General features: G+C 51.1%; 1 protein-coding gene across 1 annotated transcript in view; it reads right to left on the bottom strand.

The window, feature by feature from the left end:
• The window catches only part of mrps33 (mitochondrial ribosomal protein S33), a 64,631-nt gene extending 54,708 nt beyond the window's left edge, over nucleotides 1-9,923 (bottom strand). Inside the window, exon 1 of the mRNA XM_068051073.1 lies at nucleotides 9,840-9,923. The gene's annotated coding sequence lies outside the window, so the exon portion shown is untranslated. The remainder of the gene's footprint in view (nucleotides 1-9,839) is intronic.
• Nucleotides 9,924-12,068: the final 2,145 nt, after the last annotated feature.

The raw sequence follows: 12,068 nt of genomic DNA, 5'->3' as shown, positions 1-12,068 counted from the left end.
CCACCAGTACTGTACCCCAGTGTTATACAGTGACAGACCTGTACCCACCAGTACTGTACCCCAGTGTTATACAGTGACTGACCTTTACCCACCAGTACTGTATCCCAGTGTTATACAGTGACTGACCTGTACCCACCAGTACTGTACCCAGTGTTATACAGTGACTGACCTGTACCCACCAGTACTGTACCCCAGTGTTATACAGTGACAGACCTGCACCCTCCAGTACTGTACCCCAGTGATATACAGTGACAGACCTGTACCCACCAGTACTGTACCCCAGTGTTATACAGTGACTGACCTGTACCCACCAGTACAGTACCCCAGTGTTATACAGTGACAGACCTGTACCCACCCGTACTGGACCCCAGTGCTATACAGTGACTGACCTGTAGCGATCAGTACTGTACCCCAGTGTTATACAGTGACTGACCTGTACCCATCAGAGGTGTACCCAGTGTTATACAGTGACTGACCTGTACCCACCAGTACAGTACCCCAGTGTTATACAGTGACAGACCTGTACCCACCCGTACTGGACCCCAGTGCTATACAGTGACTGACCTGTAGCGATCAGTACTGTACCCCAGTGTTATACAGTGACTGACCTGTACCCATCAGAGGTGTACCCAGTGTTATACAGGGACAGACCTGTACCCACCAGTACTGTACCCTAGTGTTACACAGTGACAGACCTGTACCCACCAGTACTGTACCCCAGTGTTATACAGTGACAGACCTGTACCCACCAGTACTGTACCCCAGTGTTATACAGTGACAGACCTGTACCCACCAGTACTGTACCCCAGTGTTATACAGTGACAGACCTGTACCCACCAGTACTGTACCCCAGTGTTATACAGTGACAGACCTGTACCCACCAGTACTGTACCCCAGTGTTATACAGTGACAGACCTGTACCCACCAGTACTGTACCCCAGTGTTATACAGTGACAGACCTGTACCCACCAGTACTGTACCCCAGTGTTATACAGTGACAGACCTGTACCCACCAGTACTGTACCCCAGTGTTATACAGTGACAGACCTGTACCCACCAGTACTGTACCCCAGTGTTACACAGTGACAGACCTGTACCCACCAGTACTGTACCCCAGTGTTATACAGTGACAGACCTGTACCCACCAGTACTGTACCCCAGTGTTATACAGTGACAGACCTGTACCCACCAGTACTGTACCCCAGTGTTATACAGGGACAGACCTGTACCCACCAGTACTGTACCCCAGTGTTATACAGTGACAGACCTGTACCCACCAGTACTGTACCCCAGTGTTATACAGTGACTGACCTTTACCCACCAGTACTGTATCCCAGTGTTATACAGTGACTGACCTGTACCCACCAGTACTGTACCCAGTGTTATACAGTGACTGACCTGTACCCACCAGTACTGTACCCCAGTGTTATACAGTGACAGACCTGCACCCTCCAGTACTGTACCCCAGTGATATACAGTGACAGACCTGTACCCACCAGTACTGTACCCCAGTGTTATACAGTGACTGACCTGTACCCACCAGTACAGTACCCCAGTGTTATACAGTGACAGACCTGTACCCACCCGTACTGGACCCCAGTGCTATACAGTGACTGACCTGTAGCGATCAGTACTGTACCCCAGTGTTATACAGTGACTGACCTGTACCCATCAGAGGTGTACCCAGTGTTATACAGTGACTGACCTGTACCCACCAGTACTGTACCCCAGTGTTATACAGTGACTGACCTGTACCCACCAGTACTGTACCCCAGTGTTATGCAGTGACAGACCTGTACCCACCAGTACTGTACCCCAGTGTTATACAGTGACTGACCTTTACCCACCAGTACTGTACCCCAGTGTTATACAGTGACAGACCTGTACCCACCAGTACTGTACCCCAGTGTTATACAGTGACAGACCTGTACCCACCAGTACTGTACCCCAGTGTTATACAGTGACAGACCTGTACCCACCAGTACTGTACCCCAGTGTTATACAGTGACAGACCTGTACCCACCAGTACTGTACCCCAGTGTTATACAGTGACAGACCTGTACCCACCAGTACTGTACCCCAGTGTTATACAGTGACAGACCTGTACCCACCAGTACTGTACCCCAGTGTTATACAGGGACAGACCTGTACCCACCAGTACTGTACCCCAGTGTTGTACAGTGACAGACCTGTACCCACCAGTACTGTACCCCAGTGTTATACAGTGACAGACCTGTACCCACCAGTACTGTACCCCAGTGTTATACAGTGACAGACCTGTACCCACCAGTACTGTACCCCAGTGTTATACAGTGACAGACCTGTACCCACCAGTACTGTACCCCAGTGTTATACAGTGACAGACCTGTACCCACCAGTACTGTACCCCAGTGTTATACAGTGACAGACCTGTACCCACCAGTACTGTACCCCAGTGTTATACAGTGACAGACCTGTACCCACCAGTACTGTACCCCAGTGTTATACAGTGACAGACCTGTACCCACCAGTACTGTACCCCAGTGTTATACAGTGACAGACCTGTACCCACCAGTACTGTACCCCAGTGTTATACAGTGACAGACCTGTACCCACCAGTACTGTACCCCAGTGTTATACAGTGACAGACCTGTACCCACCAGTACTGTACCCCAGTGTTATACAGTGACAGACCTGTACCCACCAGTACTGTACCCCAGTTTTATACAGTGACAGACCTGTACCCACCAGTACTGTACCCCAGTGTTATACAGTGACAGATCTGTACCCACCAGTACTGTACCCCAGTGTTATACAGTGACAGACCTGTACCCACCAGTACTGTACCCCAGTGTTATACAGGGACAGACCTGTACCCACCAGTACTGTACCCCAGTGTTACACAGTGACAGACCTGTACCCACCAGTACTGTACCCCAGTGTTATACAGTGACAGACCTGTACCCACCAGTACTGTACCCCAGTTTTATACAGTGACTGACCTGTACCCACCAGTACTGTACCCCAGTGTTATACAGTGACAGACCTGTACCCACCAGTACTGTACCCCAGTGTTATACAGTGACAGACCTGTACCCACCAGTACTGTACCCCAGTGTTATACAGTGACAGACCTGTACCCACCAGTACTGTACCCCAGTGTTATACAGTGACAGACCTGTACCCACCAGTACTGTACCCCAGTGTTATACAGTGACAGACCTGTACCCACCAGTACTGTACCCCAGTGTTATACAGTGACAGACCTGTACCCACCAGTACTGTACCCCAGTGTTATACAGTGACAGACCTGTACCCACCAGTACTGTACCCCAGTGTTATACAGGGACAGACCTGTACCCACCAGTACTGTACCCCAGTGTTATACAGTGACAGACCTGTACCCACCAGTACTGTACCCCAGTGTTATACAGTGACAGACCTGTACCCACCAGTACTGTACCCCAGTGTTATACAGTGACAGACCTGTACCCACCAGTACTGTACCCCAGTGTTATACAGTGACAGACCTGTACCCACCTATACTGTACCCCAGTGTTATACAGTGACAGACCTGTACCCACCAGTACTGTACCCCAGTGTTATACAGTGACAGACCTGTACCCACCAGTACTGTACCCCAGTGTTATACAGTGACAGACCTGTACCCACCAGTACTGTACCCCAGTGTTATACAGTGACAGACCTGTACCCACCAGTACTGTACCCCAGTGTTATACAGTGACAGACCTGTACCCACCAGTACTGTACCCCAGTGTTATACAGTGACAGACCTGTACCCACCAGTACTGTACCCCAGTGTTATACAGTGACAGACCTGTACCCACCAGTACTGTACCCCAGTGTTATACAGTGACAGACCTGTACCCACCAGTACTGTACCCCAGTTTTATACAGTGACTGACCTGTACCCACCAGTACTGTACCCCAGTGTTATACAGTGACAGACCTGTACCCACCAGTACTGTACCCGTGTTATACAGTGACAGACCTGTACCCACCAGTACTGTACCCCAGTGTTATACAGTGACAGATCTGTACCCACCAGTACTGTACCCCAGTGTTATACAGTGACAGACCTGTACCCACCAGTACTGTACCCCAGTGTTATACAGGGACAGACCTGTACCCACCAGTACTGTACCCTAGTGTTACACAGTGACAGACCTGTACCCACCAGTACTGTACCCCAGTGTTATACAGTGACAGACCTGTACCCACCAGTACTGTACCCCAGTGTTATACAGTGACAGACCTGTACCCACCAGTACTGTACCCCAGTGTTATACAGTGACAGACCTGTACCCACCAGTACTGTACCCCAGTGTTATACAGTGACAGACCTGTACCCACCAGTACTGTACCCCAGTTTTATACAGTGACAGACCTGTACCCACCAGTACTGTACCCCAGTGTTATACAGTGACAGATCTGTACCCACCAGTACTGTACCCCAGTGTTATACAGTGACAGACCTGTACCCACCAGTACTGTACCCCAGTGTTATACAGGGACAGACCTGTACCCACCAGTACTGTACCCCAGTGTTACACAGTGACAGACCTGTACCCACCAGTACTGTACCCCAGTGTTATACAGTGACAGACCTGTACCCACCAGTACTGTACCCCAGTTTTATACAGTGACTGACCTGTACCCACCAGTACTGTACCCCAGTGTTATACAGTGACAGACCTGTACCCACCAGTACTGTACCCCAGTGTTATACAGTGACAGACCTGTACCCACCAGTACTGTACCCCAGTGTTATACAGTGACAGACCTGTACCCACCAGTACTGTACCCCAGTGTTATACAGTGACAGACCTGTACCCACCAGTACTGTACCCCAGTGTTATACAGTGACAGACCTGTACCCACCAGTACTGTACCCCAGTGTTATACAGTGACAGACCTGTACCCACCAGTACTGTACCCCAGTGTTATACAGTGACAGACCTGTACCCACCAGTACTGTACCCCAGTGTTATACAGGGACAGACCTGTACCCACCAGTACTGTACCCCAGTGTTATACAGTGACAGACCTGTACCCACCAGTACTGTACCCCAGTGTTATACAGTGACAGACCTGTACCCACCAGTACTGTACCCCAGTGTTATACAGTGACAGACCTGTACCCACCAGTACTGTACCCCAGTGTTATACAGTGACAGACCTGTACCCACCAGTACTGTACCCCAGTGTTATACAGTGACAGACCTGTACCCACCAGTACTGTACCCCAGTGTTATACAGTGACAGACCTGTACCCACCAGTACTGTACCCCAGTGTTATACAGTGACAGACCTGTACCCACCAGTACTGTACCCCAGTGTTATACAGTGACAGACCTGTACCCACCAGTACTGTACCCCAGTGTTATACAGTGACAGACCTGTACCCACCAGTACTGTACCCCAGTGTTATACAGTGACAGACCTGTACCCACCAGTACTGTACCCCAGTGTTATACAGTGACAGACCTGTACCCACCAGTACTGTACCCCAGTTTTATACAGTGACTGACCTGTACCCACCAGTACTGTACCCCAGTGTTATACAGTGACAGACCTGTACCCACCAGTACTGTACCCGTGTTATACAGTGACAGACCTGTACCCACCAGTACTGTACCCCAGTGTTATACAGTGACAGATCTGTACCCACCAGTACTGTACCCCAGTGTTATACAGTGACAGACCTGTACCCACCAGTACTGTACCCCAGTGTTATACAGGGACAGACCTGTACCCACCAGTACTGTACCCTAGTGTTACACAGTGACAGACCTGTACCCACCAGTACTGTACCCCAGTGTTATACAGTGACAGACCTGTACCCACCAGTACTGTACCCCAGTGTTATACAGTGACAGACCTGTACCCACCAGTACTGTACCCCAGTGTTATACAGTGACAGACCTGTACCCACCAGTACTGTACCCCAGTGTTATACAGTGACAGACCTGTACCCACCAGTACTGTACCCCAGTGTTATACAGTGACAGACCTGTACCCACCAGTACTGTACCCCAGTGTTATACAGTGACAGACCTGTACCCACCAGTACTGTACCCCAGTGTTATACAGTGACAGACCTGTACCCACCAGTACTGTACCCCAGTGTTATACAGTGACAGACCTGTACCCACCAGTACTGTACCCCAGTGTTACACAGTGACAGACCTGTACCCACCAGTACTGTACCCCAGTGTTATACAGTGACAGACCTGTACCCACCAGTACTGTACCCCAGTGTTATACAGTGACAGACCTGTACCCACCAGTACTGTACCCCAGTGTTATACAGTGACAGACCTGTACCCACCAGTACTGTACCCTAGTGTTATACAGTGACAGACCTGTACCCACCAGTACTGTACCCCAGTGTTATACAGTGACAGACCTGTACCCACCAGTACTGTACCCCAGTGTTATACAGTGACAGACCTGTACCCACCAGTCCTGTACCCCAGTGTTATACAGTGACAGACCTGTACCCACCAGTACTGTACCCCAGTGTTATACAGTGTCAGACCTGTACCCACCAGTACTGTACCCTAGTGTTATACAGTGACAGACCTGTACCCACCAGTACTGTACCCCAGTGTTATACAGTGACAGACCTGTACCCACCAGTACTGTACCCCAGTGTTATACAGTGACAGACCTGTACCCACCAGTACTGTACCCCAGTGTTATACAGTGACAGACCTGTACCCACCAGTACTGTACCCCAGTGTTATACAGTGACAGACCTGTACCCACCAGTACTGTACCCCAGTGTTATACAGTGACAGACCTGTACCCACCAGTACTGTACCCCAGTGTTATACAGTGACAGACCTGTACCCACCAGTACTGTACCCCAGTGTTATACAGTGACAGACCTGTACCCACCAGTACTGTACCCCAGTGTTATACAGTGACAGACCTGTACCCACCAGTACTGTACCCCAGTGTTATACAGTGACAGACCTGTACCCACCAGTACTGTACCCCAGTGTTATACAGTGACAGACCTGTACCCACCAGTACTGTACCCCAGTGTTATACAGTGACAGACCTGTACCCACCAGTACTGTACCCCAGTGTTATACAGGGACAGACCTGTACCCACCAGTACTGTACCCCAGTGTTGTACAGTGACAGACCTGTACCCACCAGTACTGTACCCCAGTGTTATACAGTGACAGACCTGTACCCACCAGTACTGTACCCCAGTGTTATACAGTGACAGACCTGTACCCACCAGTACTGTACCCCAGTGTTATACAGTGACAGACCTGTACCCACCAGTACTGTACCCCAGTGTTATACAGTGACAGACCTGTACCCACCAGTACTGTACCCCAGTGTTATACAGTGACAGACCTGTACCCACCAGTACTGTACCCCAGTGTTATACAGTGACAGACCTGTACCCACCAGTACTGTACCCCAGTGTTATACAGTGACAGACCTGTACCCACCAGTACTGTACCCCAGTGTTATACAGTGACAGACCTGTACCCACCAGTACTGTACCCCAGTGTTATACAGTGACAGACCTGTACCCACCAGTACTGTACCCCAGTGTTATACAGTGACAGACCTGTACCCACCAGTACTGTACCCCAGTGTTATACAGTGACAGACCTGTACCCACCAGTACTGTACCCCAGTGTTATACAGTGACAGACCTGTACCCACCAGTACTGTACCCCAGTTTTATACAGTGACAGACCTGTACCCACCAGTACTGTACCCCAGTGTTATACAGTGACAGATCTGTACCCACCAGTACTGTACCCCAGTGTTATACAGTGACAGACCTGTACCCACCAGTACTGTACCCCAGTGTTATACAGGGACAGACCTGTACCCACCAGTACTGTACCCCAGTGTTACACAGTGACAGACCTGTACCCACCAGTACTGTACCCCAGTGTTATACAGTGACAGACCTGTACCCACCAGTACTGTACCCCAGTTTTATACAGTGACTGACCTGTACCCACCAGTACTGTACCCCAGTGTTATACAGTGACAGACCTGTACCCACCAGTACTGTACCCCAGTGTTATACAGTGACAGACCTGTACCCACCAGTACTGTACCCCAGTGTTATACAGTGACAGACCTGTACCCACCAGTACTGTACCCCAGTGTTATACAGTGACAGACCTGTACCCACCAGTACTGTACCCCAGTGTTATACAGTGACAGACCTGTACCCACCAGTACTGTACCCCAGTGTTATACAGTGACAGACCTGTACCCACCAGTACTGTACCCCAGTGTTATACAGTGACAGACCTGTACCCACCAGTACTGTACCCCAGTGTTATACAGGGACAGACCTGTACCCACCAGTACTGTACCCCAGTGTTATACAGTGACAGACCTGTACCCACCAGTACTGTACCCCAGTGTTATACAGTGACAGACCTGTACCCACCAGTACTGTACCCCAGTGTTATACAGTGACAGACCTGTACCCACCAGTACTGTACCCCAGTGTTATACAGTGACAGACCTGTACCCACCTATACTGTACCCCAGTGTTATACAGTGACAGACCTGTACCCACCAGTACTGTACCCCAGTGTTATACAGTGACAGACCTGTACCCACCAGTACTGTACCCCAGTGTTATACAGTGACAGACCTGTACCCACCAGTACTGTACCCCAGTGTTATACAGTGACAGACCTGTACCCACCAGTACTGTACCCCAGTGTTATACAGTGACAGACCTGTACCCACCAGTACTGTACCCCAGTGTTATACAGTGACAGACCTGTACCCACCAGTACTGTACCCCAGTGTTATACAGTGACAGACCTGTACCCACCAGTACTGTACCCCAGTGTTATACAGTGACAGACCTGTACCCACCAGTACTGTACCCCAGTTTTATACAGTGACTGACCTGTACCCACCAGTACTGTACCCCAGTGTTATACAGTGACAGACCTGTACCCACCAGTACTGTACCCGTGTTATACAGTGACAGACCTGTACCCACCAGTACTGTACCCCAGTGTTATACAGTGACAGATCTGTACCCACCAGTACTGTACCCCAGTGTTATACAGTGACAGACCTGTACCCACCAGTACTGTACCCCAGTGTTATACAGGGACAGACCTGTACCCACCAGTACTGTACCCTAGTGTTACACAGTGACAGACCTGTACCCACCAGTACTGTACCCCAGTGTTATACAGTGACAGACCTGTACCCACCAGTACTGTACCCCAGTGTTATACAGTGACAGACCTGTACCCACCAGTACTGTACCCCAGTGTTATACAGTGACAGACCTGTACCCACCAGTACTGTACCCCAGTGTTATACAGTGACAGACCTGTACCCACCAGTACTGTACCCCAGTGTTATACAGTGACAGACCTGTACCCACCAGTACTGTACCCCAGTGTTATACAGTGACAGACCTGTACCCACCAGTACTGTACCCCAGTGTTATACAGTGACAGACCTGTACCCACCAGTACTGTACCCCAGTGTTATACAGTGACAGACCTGTACCCACCAGTACTGTACCCCAGTGTTACACAGTGACAGACCTGTACCCACCAGTACTGTACCCCAGTGTTATACAGTGACAGACCTGTACCCACCAGTACTGTACCCCAGTGTTATACAGTGACAGACCTGTACCCACCAGTACTGTACCCCAGTGTTATACAGTGACAGACCTGTACCCACCAGTACTGTACCCTAGTGTTATACAGTGACAGACCTGTACCCACCAGTACTGTACCCCAGTGTTATACAGTGACAGACCTGTACCCACCAGTACTGTACCCCAGTGTTATACAGTGACTGACCTGTTCTGAATATATTTCCTCCTCCAGTTTCACTGTTCCCCCGTTTATCAAGCTTCCTCCATTCTTTATATCTTCCGCCGGAAGTAGGTCCGTCAGTCAGGAGGCTCCGTCTTGGTACTGCATGCGGATTTCCGGTGGCGTTTTCGCGTTCTTGGTGCTGTTGAGCCTCCGCAGCTGAAGACCCTTCCCCCCGGGGTCTGGGGGACTCTCTCCCGGGGCTGGAGACCCTTCCCCCCGGGGTCTGGCGGACTCTCTCCCCCGGGCTGAAGACCCTTCCCCCCGGGGTCTGGCGGACTCTCTCCCCCGGGCTGAAGACCCTTCCCCCCGGGGTCTGGGGGACTCTCTCCCGGGGCTGGAGACCCTTCCCCCTGGGATCTGGGGGACTCTCTCCCCCGGGCTGAAGACCCTTCCCCCCGGGGTCTGGGGGACTCTCTCCCGGGGCTGGAGACCCTTCCCCCCGGGGTCTGGCGGACTCTCTCCCGGGGCTGGAGACCCTTCCCCCCGGGGTCTGGGGGACTCTCTCCCCCGGGCTGAAGACCCTTCCCCCGGGGGTCTGGGGGATTCTGTCCCCCGAGCTGGAGACCCTTCCCCCGGGGGCTGGGGGACTCTCTCCCGGTGCTGAATACTCTTCCCCCCCCCCCCCCCGGGGTATGGAGAACTCTCTCCCGGGGCTGAAGACCCTCCCCCTCGGGGGCTGGCGGATTCTGTCCCCCGAGCTGAAGACCCTTCCCCCCTGGGTTTGGCGGACTCTGTCCTTGGGGCTGAATACTCTTCCCCCCCGGGGTCTGGGGGACTCTCTCCCCTGAGCTGGAGACCCTTCCCCCGGGGGCTGGGGAACTCTGTCCCCGGGGCTGGAGACCCTTCTTATGGGGTCTGGGGGACTCTGTCCCCCGAGCTGGGGACCCTTCCCCCCGGGGTCTGGGGGACGCTTCCCCCTGAAGGCTGGGGGACTCTCGACCAGCTGCGATACCTCTCATCAAATGATCGAGAGCAGCCAAATCAGCAGCAGCATCACTTCAACAAAATATCTCCCTTGCAGTATTTCTCTTCCCTGTTTCTGTCCAGCTCCCCAAGGCTCAGTCAATGTGAACTGAAGCACATTTGCACAACAGTATCTCGATGCTTTACTGCACTATCTAATCAAAATTAAGGATGTGAACTGCTGGTGGGAGTTAGCTCCTGGCAGTGATGTATCAGTGCAGCAATCAGGAATGTTTGGAACAAAGATTAAGCAATCATAATGGACGATTTTAATTTCCTTACAGACTGGGAGGTACGAAACAGCATCGTCGTCGAGGCAGTCAATTTTTAGAGTGTATCCAGCACAATTTTCTGATATGATATTAATGACCCTCCCCCCATCCATGATGGTCATTCAGGGAGGAGATAAAAATTTTCAATTGCAAAACATGAGCCCAACTTGCCACGTGCATGCCTATTGCCATTTTCACAGCGGAGCATTACATGGTGTGTGTGTGCTCCCTCTTGGAGTGACAAGACACTTCATTTACATGTGTATGTCAGGCTCCCACCGTGCAATTGTGTTAAAGGTTGCTCGCAGGGTTTTCCAGGGCTTCGTGAGTGTTGTTGGAGCTGCACCCATCCAGGCAAATGGAGAGTATTTCATCACACTCCTGATTTGTGCCTTGTGGAAAGGCTTTGGGGAGTCAGGAGGTGAGTGGCTGCAGAATTCCCAGCTTCTGACCTGCTCTTGTAGCCACAGTACTAATATGGCTGGCCCAGTTCAGTCTCTGATCAATGGTAACCCTCAGGATGCTTGATGGCGGGGATTCAGTGACGGTAATCCCTTTGAATGCCAAGGGAAGGTGGTTAGATTCTCTCTTGTTGGAGGTGATCGTTGCCTGGCACTTGTGTGGCAGGAATGTAACTTGACACTTATCAGCCCAAGCCTGCATGTTGTCCAGGTCTTGCTGCAAGCGGGCATGGACTACATCATTATCTGTGGAGTTGCAAATCGAACTGAATACTGCAATAACCAGTGAACATCCCCAATTCTGATCGTATGATGAAGGGAGGGTTATTGATGAAGCAGCTGTAGATGGATGGGCCTAGGACACTACCCTGAGGAACTCCTGCAGTGATGTCCTCGGACTGAGATGATTGACTTCCAACAACCACAACCATCTTCCTTTGTGCTCAGGATGAGTCTAACCAATGGAACATTTTCCCCTTGATGCCCATTGACTCCAGTTTTGCTAGTGCTCCTTG

The sequence above is a fragment of the Heterodontus francisci genome, chromosome 18, assembly GCF_036365525.1.
Source record: "Heterodontus francisci isolate sHetFra1 chromosome 18, sHetFra1.hap1, whole genome shotgun sequence".
Lineage (NCBI taxonomy): Eukaryota > Metazoa > Chordata > Chondrichthyes > Heterodontiformes > Heterodontidae > Heterodontus > Heterodontus francisci.
The sequence above is the reverse complement of the archived record's forward strand: the minus strand, read 5'-3'. Positions and strand labels throughout refer to the sequence as shown.